The sequence below is a fragment of the Pinus tabuliformis genome, chromosome 6, assembly GCF_031772625.1.
Source record: "Pinus tabuliformis cultivar Carrire ecotype Pingquan chromosome 6, CPIR1, whole genome shotgun sequence".
Classification (NCBI taxonomy): domain Eukaryota; kingdom Viridiplantae; phylum Streptophyta; class Pinopsida; order Pinales; family Pinaceae; genus Pinus; species Pinus tabuliformis.
The window spans coordinates 1,235,396,010-1,235,407,278 of NC_142292.1; positions in this window are offsets into that span (position 1 = coordinate 1,235,396,010).

Here is an 11,269-nt window from a genome sequence, read left to right on the forward strand (position 1 = left end):
AAACGATACTGGATCTTCTTTCTTAGGAATAAGGGCTATAAAGGTTGAGTTGAAAGGTGCATAGACCATACCTTTTCTTCTGGATTCCTCAACCACCTCTGTTAATTCTGAGCCAATCTGATCAAAGAAATGCTGGAAGAGTTCAATAGGCCACCCATCCGGCCCAGGGCTTTTGTCTTTGGCCATAGATTTTATAATACTCTCCACTTCTTCTGTTGTGACTTCTCCCTGCAAACCCTCGGCTTCTTCCTCCTCCACATATCGGGGAAAACATTGGGCTATTCTGATAACCTCTGCTAAAGTTGGCTCCCCTTGATCAGAGAATAATTTTTGGAAATGGTTCCTCCCCATGAGCGAGAGAGATTCAAAGGTATTGGCCTCTCTACCTTCCTCGTCCTTCAACTTCCAGATGGTATTTGTTATCTTCCTACCTTTTGCATAATTGTGAAAAAAAAATTTATTTTCATCTCCAGCCATTAGCCAGATTGCCCTACTTTTCAACCTCCATTCCTCTTCTCTGTCGAGAAGAATTTGACTTCTCTGCTTTTCTAACAACAAGATCCTATCCTTCGACTCCTGAGATTCATAGCCATTCGATTCAGGATTTTCCAATTCCCCAAGCTCCAAGTTAATATTGATTAAGTCTTCATTTTGTTTCTGCTTCCTCTTCTTTGCCCACTCTATAGTGGCCTTCTTCAGTCTTTTCAAATTTTCCATGAGAAGAAAGCTCTTGTCCTCCATGGCATTCCTACACGGGTGTTGCCAAGTTTCATTAAAAAGCTTTTTGAATGATTCCTCCTGCATCCAGGATGCATTGAATTTGAAGGGTGCTGCCGGCTTAAGGGGAGGCTTGGATAACTCGAGAAGGACTGGAAAATGGTCTGAATTTCCCCCCTCACCTACCCACTATCTGAAAACCGGAATTCTGGAAGCTAGATCTTCACATAGAAGAAAACGGTCTAATCTTTTTGCAATTCTAGCTTCACCTGTTCTGTGATTCCTCCATGAAGGTTTCAGTTTTAGCAGGTTTACATCTATCAGATTATGCGTAGCAAGGGCATTCAAGAAGAAATCTGATAGAGGGTCTTCTCTGGCAGAAGGACCCCAAGTCTCGGCATTCCCAATAGAGAAATTTAGATCTCCTCCTATCACCAGATTTTGACTTCTCATCACTGATTTAGACAGGAGATTGTTCCAAAAAGAGACTCTCTCCTGACATGGCCCGTAGATATTTAAGATCATCAGAGGGAAGTCAAAATCAGGGGACATAGCTTCCATTCCCAACACATGATCCATCCCCCACATATTTAATAGTTTCAGTCTTCCTTCCCTGAAGCCTATAGCCAGGCCTCCCGAGTGGCCAATGGAATCCAAAGCTTGAAATTGCCACCCCGGGAGAGTAGAACAAAGAGATGACAAAACTTCTGAACTCAAGCCTAAAGTCTCCTGCAACATGAGTACGTCTGGGTTACAATGCTGTACCAACTCCTTCAGGGCCAGTTTTTTGGGTTTACTGGCTAAACCCCTGCAGTTCCATGAAAGAAAAATCATTTTGACACATCCATACAGGGTTTCGCCACTCTAAGCACCCCAGGAATCGACAGTTGTTTACCATCTGCCACGTCAAATTTTGCTTTCACCTGAGCCTTAGACAGGTAAGACTTCCGGCCCCTAGATTTCTTCATAGAGGTCAGGGGTATATCCATGCCTAAACCTCCGATTGGATCTCCAGAAGCTGGTCTTTTGTCAAGGGAACGCAGGTTATAATGACATGCCGGTTTGGAAGGAGAGATTTTTACTTCACAGATTTCATTTGGAGCCTCTTCATAGTTCAGGTTAATCTTGGGGATGGATGAAGTAATGCTTTCAACACGAGAGTGTTCAACAGATGAATGACTATGAGAATTTGAATTTAGGCATGCATCTTTTACTTCATAAGGAGGAGGCATAGAGGGAAAACAAGAGTCCAGACGCGTACCCATCGTTTCTTCAAGGGGGCCTGCATTTGCTTCTTTTGTGACTTCCGGGGCAGCGTTCCCGGATCCGATAGGAGTTCCTTCTTCAATTTCTGAGCGCGGGATCTTTTGCGCCTGCATCGGAGACTTCTCCTTCTCACTCCTATCCACCTCCATGGTGTCCTCCTCTTGGCTTGCTTCATGCCTGAAGTCTATATTCTTTTCTGATGTTACCACCTCCACTTCGGCCTTCTTTTGTTTCCTTCTGCAATGAAAACCCAACGGACAGTCCCTTGCTAGATGTCCATACACATGGCATCTATGACATCTGAATGGCAGGTGTTCATAATCCAATGGCTGATCGAAGATGAGATCTCTATATTGAATTTTTATATTTTCCGCTAAGCCTGCTCTGGGGTTAAGGTTGACCAATATCCGAGCCATGGCTTTATTCCTTGTTTCAATGAAGGACATATCTATTTCCAAATATGTGCCAAGCATATTTCCAATGGATCTGAAAACTGAATCCACCCAAAGAAAAGGAGGCAGACCAGGAACTCGAACCCATACCGGGAATGATTCGACCTTTTCTCGTTGCGCATCAAACAGTGGAGTCCATTGCCTGAAGAGAACGAGATGGTTTCCGAAAGCCCAATTTTTTTCCATAACTCAGTCCACCATTGCCAAAACTGATTCTTTGAAGGATTTATCTGGGGCCGCTTGCCATTGTTGATCTACCCAATTTTGGATAAATTGGGGTGAATATTTTTTTTCCTCTCGCTTGTCCTACCAAAGTGCATTCAGCCACCTCCATAGCTTCCTCTATTTGGACATCCATCCCCAACACTATATTTGGTTCCTTTTTCTTGATAAGCTTTTGTTTCTTCCTTTTCTCCCCAATCTGCCTATCGCCAGAGATCTCTCCCCTACCTTGAGTGACAGCAACACCATTTACCGCTTCTGTTTGCTGCGAAAAATCCTTCTTTTCTACTGGCTGATTTCCTGAGGGGGTCTCTGAATCAGTAATTTCCACAATACCCCTGTTTCTAGCTCCTTTGTCATCTCCTTTTTCTAAGCCCACCTCTGCTAACTGTTTATCTGTTTCGCACACCGGGCCCTCCTCTCTTAGACCCGATTCCTCTCCAGTTCCTGCCGCCGCCGACTCAGGTATCACACTAGGGTTTACCAAAACCCTTGCAATAGAAGATCTGGTTACGGCCGACGATCTTCCTTCTTTAACCGGCCCTAGATCAGATTTTAGCCCTCCTACCAGGCTATGCCAAGACCAGTTTTTTGGGCCATGGCCAAAAACCACATCTTCAAGACCTCCAGTATAAGAACGAGTAGGAAGGAGGGATTTGGTATTACTTACTTGTAAAGAGCTGAGTACATTCACCTGGGGGAAACCCTCCTTCAGAGAACTCGTTTTCTGGGGTTCGAATTGGTCAAGAGCCTCCTGATTGCTCTGCACTACCAGCCCCAAACTTTCTTCCAATAATCCGAGCGAGGTCTTGTTCCTCCATGACTCTTGCAGGTCTGGACTCGGCTTCGAAAACCCATGGTGACCGCTTGACCCAAAGAACTGCTCAATATTTTGTGTTGTTAGATCCTTCCCCCACACCGACAGTATGTCTTCTGGCTCAGGGTCGAGCTCGACGGCCTCATTAGGGTTAACCATGATTAATGCAATAGCTTAAACGCTAAAACTACCTAACGGACCATTCCGGTCTTCAGTAACAGGGTGAAACCTCAGGTAAGACGGTGAGAGCGACAACTATGGCGACCAGAAGACAATGTCTCAGGTGTTTTTCTGATGCTGAGGTCGAAAAACCTCCAGATGCGTCCACGTTCCACAACTATTCGTCCACGTACCAATACGCTCCTTTTGATCCCTGCCAGGTGTCTTCAACTGAAGCCCTGATCCACCACCTGTCCTCCGGATCCAACCGCTGACTTTCTCTGCTTTCGACCACCAAAACCAATCCATTGCTGATGAGCCCTAGGCCCTCGGCCCTGTTGGCCATGGCCCCCGCTTCAGCACCTGCGACCATGACCTATGTCCTGCGACCATTTTCTGCTTATCAAAATCAAAATCCGTTTATTAATTATTTGTTACCATTTTACCCATTTTTATTATTTAAGTCAATAATTCATTACTTTTGAGTTAGTTATCTAAATATTAGTTATTGGCTATTTCTTTGACCTTTTCCTCTCACAAATAATAATAAAATACCAAAATTGACTAGATCTTGGTTTGATCCAACAAATATTTTATTATTTGACCACATCAAATATAACCTAACATTTTATTATAAATAGAGAGGTTTTCTCTTCTCATTCAACATGACCATTATTGTCGTCTAAATTTGATCCTATGACATGTGACTATTGTCCATTAGAGCTTCATCATTTTTTTTGTGTCTTTGGATTGTACAACCATTTTTGGAGAGAGGGAGCCATTTTAGATGCATGAAAGGATTAAAAAATAATGTTAGTCCAAAGATCACACTTGGGGGTGGTGTTGGGGGGGTGGGGGGGTTGAATCAATGTAATATAAATCTTATAGTTTTAAAACATTTCATCAATAATTAACTATGAAAATGTGTATCATAACAATATACATCATAACAATAAATGAAACCATGAATCAAGAAGCTATCATCACATAAACACAAGAGTACACAATCTTTTAGATGGAAACCCTTATGGGAGAAAATAACAAATTATTTTCTTCTTCTTCTTCTTCCACTCATTACATAGATTTGTTAGCATTGACCTATTGAAGGCACCCACCCCCAAGACATGCAAACAAATACTTGTGATAGGATACAACCTTATTGAGGCACCAACCTGTAAAAGTGCAAGCATCCACTTGTTATAGGATACAACCTAATTGAGGCACCAACCTCAATGGAGGAAACCACCTCCTTCATCAACTTCATGTGGACCTCTTTTCATAATATTTCAAATTGGATCCATAAGAATCATCTATAGTTATCTATCACTAAATTTTCTCTCATAAATATTGTCACAAACTACAATCACTGTCACAATCTACAATCCTTGTCACAACCTACAATCATTGTCACAACCTACAATCACTATCATAACCTACAATCAGTATCATAATGCAGTCATCAACCTATCATACCATGTCCATACTTTGTTACAACTTCTTCTTCAATCTCGTCACATAAAATTTTCTTAGAACTTGCTTTGGCCATTTAAACAACACTCATTGTAACCTATTCATAAGCCCCGAAAACATATAAAACTAATCTGATACATCAAGAATATATCATCAAGGTTGTTCATGACTCTTGAACATCATGCTTCTTTCAAAATTAAATTTGGCTTTAAAACAAGCCCATAAACCCCTAAAAACCATATAAATTAAAAAAAAAAAAATTAAGTTCTCGACAAAATGGCCCTTTCAGGGAACTTTTTCTATAAAATGGTTATTTCCAGAAACCCTTCTACAAAATGTACTTTTCAGCTTCTTAATCATTCGAAAGAATGTAATTTTGTAGGAAAAATAAAAAAATAATAAAAAACTAATGTATGACTTGATCAGGTTCGAACGTGAGATCTTGACTACCCACTACTGAGCCATTACCAACTATCCTATCTGATGATGCTTTCAATGCTATGAACTCAAACCACTTTTAATATGATAGAGTTGTTTTCAAAGCAGAAGAGGACAAGATCCAATCCCTTAATCAAACAATATGTAAATGCAATCAATCTCTATATGGTCATTATGGATGATACAAAAAATGTTTAAATTTGAGTGCTATATCACTCGTATCCATCAGACACAATGCCTAAACCAAATAGAGCTCAACCTATGCCATGATGGAGCTTGACTATATATATAAAACATGGGGCTCTTCCAAATTGATGCCAAAAATTTTCCATGATGGAAATTAACTATATACAAAACACCAACAATACCAAATCAATCCAGAGGTTCAGACCTTGACTATATATATATAACACAGGGCTTCGCCAACTCAATGTCAAAACTTTTCCACACTGGAATTTGACTATATACAAAACACCAATGATGCAAAAACAGAGGGTCAGAGCTCAACCTCTTCCATGGTGGAGGTTGACATATAAGCCACGGGACTCTACAAATTCGATGCTAAATATATACCACAGTGGAACTCAACTGTAAATAAAACACCAATGATTCTGAACTCATACAATCATAGTTTAACCTTTGGCATGATGTAGCTTGAGAATATATAAACCATGGGCCTCTTCCAGCTTAATGCTAAACAAAATAGAGCTCGACTATATACAAACCATGAGCCTCGACCAACTCAATGCCAAATGAAACAAAGCTCGACTATATATAAACCATGAGCCTCCATCAACTTGAGCCAAACCAAATAGAGGGTCATAGCTTGTCCTTTTCCATATCATAACCAAGACTCTACCTTAGACTTTAAACAATGAAAAATATTAAACTCTGCCTCTTCTCTTTAGAATTAACCTTCACTCATCATATTAAAAGGATGAGACCAATAATGATGAAATTGAACCAATGCAATCCACAATGAACTAAAAACAACTAATCATTATCAACCAAAGACATGCATTTCTTCTCTTCATCACAATTTCATTCCAATCTCCTCCATGGTGTTTATGTATATACACACGTTCGATGGTCCCGAGGCTCTCGTGGGTTGATATAAACCAATTATTATGCTAGTAATCTTAGATAATTAACCATTATAACCATATCATGTGACCTTATTCATGATGATGTCATCATGCCATGTGCCAACTTGTGAGAGGTGCCATGTGTCACACATGTTTGGCCCTTTCACCATTAAAAAATCATCATTGTTTCTTTCCATGTTGTGGATCCTAGAGGTTCCATGTCACCTTACTGACATTATTTAGAAAATGTGTCAAGACACATCATCACCTTATTTTTTTTACCAATCAAAGTATGCCACATATAAGGACTACCACATCCTCATCCTTAGATAATAAAAATATGCCACATGTTAGGACTACCATGTCATCATCCCTGGTCAATAAAAAGATGAAATGTGTTAGCATGTCCATGTCATCACCCTCAACCAATAAAAATATGCTACGTGTTAGGACAAATTGGGCCAACATGGCAGGGCCAACCCTAGTTAAGCATCACTCAAATTGCTGTGTCATTTGTCATCCACTTCCTCATTTGGCTATCAAATCTATCTGATATGTGTAACATGTTCAAACTTTAAAAATATTAAATTTCATGCAAGTTTGGTTACTATTCATTCTTGATTGGATCAATTAACCATGGATAAACCCAAAATATGCACACTATTTAAAAATTTTGGTGATTGTGGTTTTATCCCTATAGTTTAGGTCCTTTTCCTAATGTTAATTTTCAAATGACAATAACTGCTCATTTGGAAGGAGTGTTTCAGAGTGTGATATACCATTGGAAAGGTCCTAGAAAGGACTATCTTTCCATACTATCCATAGGCTCATTGGGACATCATAACCTCTTCAAAAACTTAATAAAATTCATACCTATGAATTCACTTGATGAGGGCATGCAATAGGTCAGGCTATCTTATTACTTCCTTTTATTCATGAATAACATTGTTACTTCCTTAGGCATCCCCTTTGACATGAATGTCACTTGTTTTCATCAATGAAAATGATATGTGCAACAACTCTGCCCTTTGTCATTTATGGCGACACCACTATACATTGATCGTCATTGATGGAAATGGGCCAAAACACTCCTTGTCTTACATAACCAAATTCCACCTGACATAATGCTAGGGACTTGTCCAGTATACTTCGGAGATTGATCCTTATTTGTTTACTTTCCTACTTCCTTCTTCAATTTATTCCTTTTCAATGTATTCATTCTCTCCCCTAATGTCTCCTACTCAAAGCCTGCCAATGTCTGAATTCTCTCCTCCGATGTCTTCTTGCTTGAAGTCTGTCAGTGTCTGTTAACTAATTTTTGCATTCTCTCCCCCTTTGACATCAATGTAAAAAGGATATGGTTTCCTACCAATGATTCCTTGAATGTGTGTGTACTTGGTCCTATTATAAGTGGAGTCTTCCCCTAATACCATTCTCTAGTTCTTCATCTATATGTGCCTGCCAATATTCTCCAGCTATTCTTGAACTTCCCCGTTGACCTAATGGAGTCTCCTTCTGAGACAATGTCATATATTTTCATATGTTCTCCAATTATTCATGATGGAATCTCCCCCTGAAAACATGCTTCTTGTCAATGTACTCCAATTGTTCCCATATTTTCTTGTGGACCTTATCAATAAAATACCCCCCTATCAATATTATTTTATCTTCATGCAAAGAATTTCTCATACACATCTTCCTTTTTTTAAAATCATCTTTCCCTATAAAGACTATTGTTAGCTACTTGCTTGTTTTCATACGTCCCTTGGGAGAGGGTTAGAAGTAAGCCTTATACATATTTGAGATATCACCTTAAAGTGATTAGAAGTTTACTTACATAAATCCCTTATTCAAATCAAGTGTCTCAATATTAATGATTTCTTAACTTCCCTTGAACTGCTTAACTTCTCTTGTTGATAACTTCTTCCTTACACCTATCTTGCATAATATCACTTCTTCAAAAGATTAAACTTGTAAATGATTTCCATTCTTTGTAAATGGAAGATTTTTATGAGTCTCTCCTTGTCATTGTTTATTACTTTTCCTATTAACATACTGATGCCCTCATATCAATAAATTTTCTTCGCAAGCGATCATTCTAGCAGCCTAAACTTGCTTCTTCAAGTTTCAATTCAACTAGTCATAATAATTAAGAAGCCTTCACTAATGGATTAGTGCTATGAGGGTAAATCTCCTCTACGGATAGAGGTGATCCCTTTAGCCCAATGAGTGGGTCTAGCAACAAACTAAACAAACCAACATACACTGTCCTAGCTTATGTTTGAAAAATGCAGAGAGAAGGAGAAACCTACCTCACTCTGATGCTAATCGCTCAATCCTTCGGAGATGACTTTGAATCTTTCACTCTAGTCCCCACTCCTTACTTGTTCTTCAAATCTAAGTACCTGCAAGGAAGATCAAAGAGCTATGCAAGATACAAGAGCATATATGGAATACATCAAACATAAACTACTTGATAGATCAAGGAGTATTAAGCTAAACGCATAAGCATTTACACAATTATGGAAAGTGAACATCAGATGTATATATTAATAAGCTAAAAATGGAAGTATATAATCTATGCCTTGATGTTGGAGACCTCCTTTTGGTGGATGTCCAAGTCCAAGCAAAGCCTCTTCAAGTGCTCCTTCTCCAAGCTAGAATGGTTAGCGTGTAAGCATAATCTCAACATAGGGATGCAACAATCAATGACCAACCATTTGGGGATGGAAGGGAGTGAATTTATAAGAAGGGAGAGAGAGTTAGGGATCCACAAAAGAGGGAGGAAGGTCCACATCTCAAGGGGAAAGACCATGATGATAAGATCAAGAGGTCCAAATGGGAGAGCTCAACCATATCAACAAGAACCAATATCCAACTCACTGTTCTCGAAGGTTCTATTGCACGAATATTATCCTCCAGTTTGGGAAAACCTGCCAAAAGAGGTTCAACGCGAGCTTTCCTATGAAAGCATGTGTTAGTAGCACTAGTGCATAACTGTGCAACTTACCATCAATAGGGGCAGGGAGTGGAGCAAATTGCACTGATGGTAAAATTTAGGGTTTTAGATAACCTTATTTAAAATGGATTTAGGGCAATTTTCCTTTGATTCTTTAGGTAGATTTTGGTCTATATATCATGATGGATATGCTGCAAAGTTGTCAATGTTTTGGAACTTTGGGATATGGAACTGGAAGTGAACATGAGGTATGAAAAAATAATATGTAATGCCCTGGTGGTAAAATTGTTGGCCCCCTTGAACAAAATCTGTGTTCTAAGACACATGGCTTTATAAGCCTACAACAGTTCAGAAAGTAAAATAGAGTTGGATATTCTCCTTGTCACTATTTATTACTTTTCCTATTAACATATTGTTGCCCTCATATCAATAACTTTTCTATGCAAGTGATCATTCTACCAGCCTAAACCTGCTTCTTCAAGTTTCAATTCAACTAGTCACAATCATGAAGAAGCCTTAACTAATGCATTAGTGTTGTGAAGGTAAATCCCCTCCGCAGATAGAGGCAATACCTCTAGCCCAATGAGTGGGTCTAGCAATAAACTAAACAAACTAACATACTCTTTCCTAGCTTATGTTTGAAAAATGGAGAGAGAAGGAGAAAACTACCTCGCTTTGATGCTAATCGCTCCATCGTTTGGAGATGACTTTGAATTTTTCACTCTAGGCCTCGCTCCTTATTCTTCACGTCCGAGTACCTACAAGGAAGATCAAACAACTATGCAAGATACAAGAGAATATATGGCATACATCAAACATAAACTACTTAATTAATCAAGGAGTATTAATCTAAAAGCATAAACATTTACACGATTATAGAAAGTAAACATCAGATGTATATATTAATAAGCTAAAAAGGGAAGCATACAACCTATGTCTTGATGTTGGAGAGCTCCTTTTGGTGGATGTCCAAGTCCAAGCAAAGACTCTACAAGCACTCCTTCTCCGAGCTAGAATGGGTAGCATGTAAGCATAATCTCAATGTAGGGATGCAACAATCAATGACCAATCATTTGGGGATGGAAGGGAGTGAATTTATAGGAAGGGAGAGGGAGTTAGGGATACACAAAATAGGGAGGAAGGTCTACATCTCAAGGGGAAATGCCATAATTATAAGTTCAAGAGATCCAAATGGGAGAGCTTAACCATATAAAAAACAACCAATATCCAACTTGATGTTCTCGAAGGTTCTAGTGCACGAAGATTATCCTCCAATTTGGGAAAACCTACCATAAGAGGTCCAGCATGGGGTTTCCTATGAAAACCCATGCTGGCAGCGCTAGTGTATGAAATTACAAACTGCCATCAACACGTGCATGCAGTTGAGCAAAGCGCGTTGATGGTAAAATTTAGGGTTTTAGATAACCTTCTTCATAATGGATTTAGGGAAATTTTACTTTAATTCTTCAAGGATATTTTGGTTTGTATATCATGATGGATATGATGCATAATAGTCAATGTTTTGACACTTCAGGATATGGAACTGGAAGTGAACAGGAGGTATGACAAAATACTGTGTAACACCTTGGTAGTAAAATTATTGGCCCTGTTGAACAAAATATGTGTTCTGAGACACATGGCATTATAAGCCTACAACAGTGTAGAAAGTAAACTAGAGTTGGCT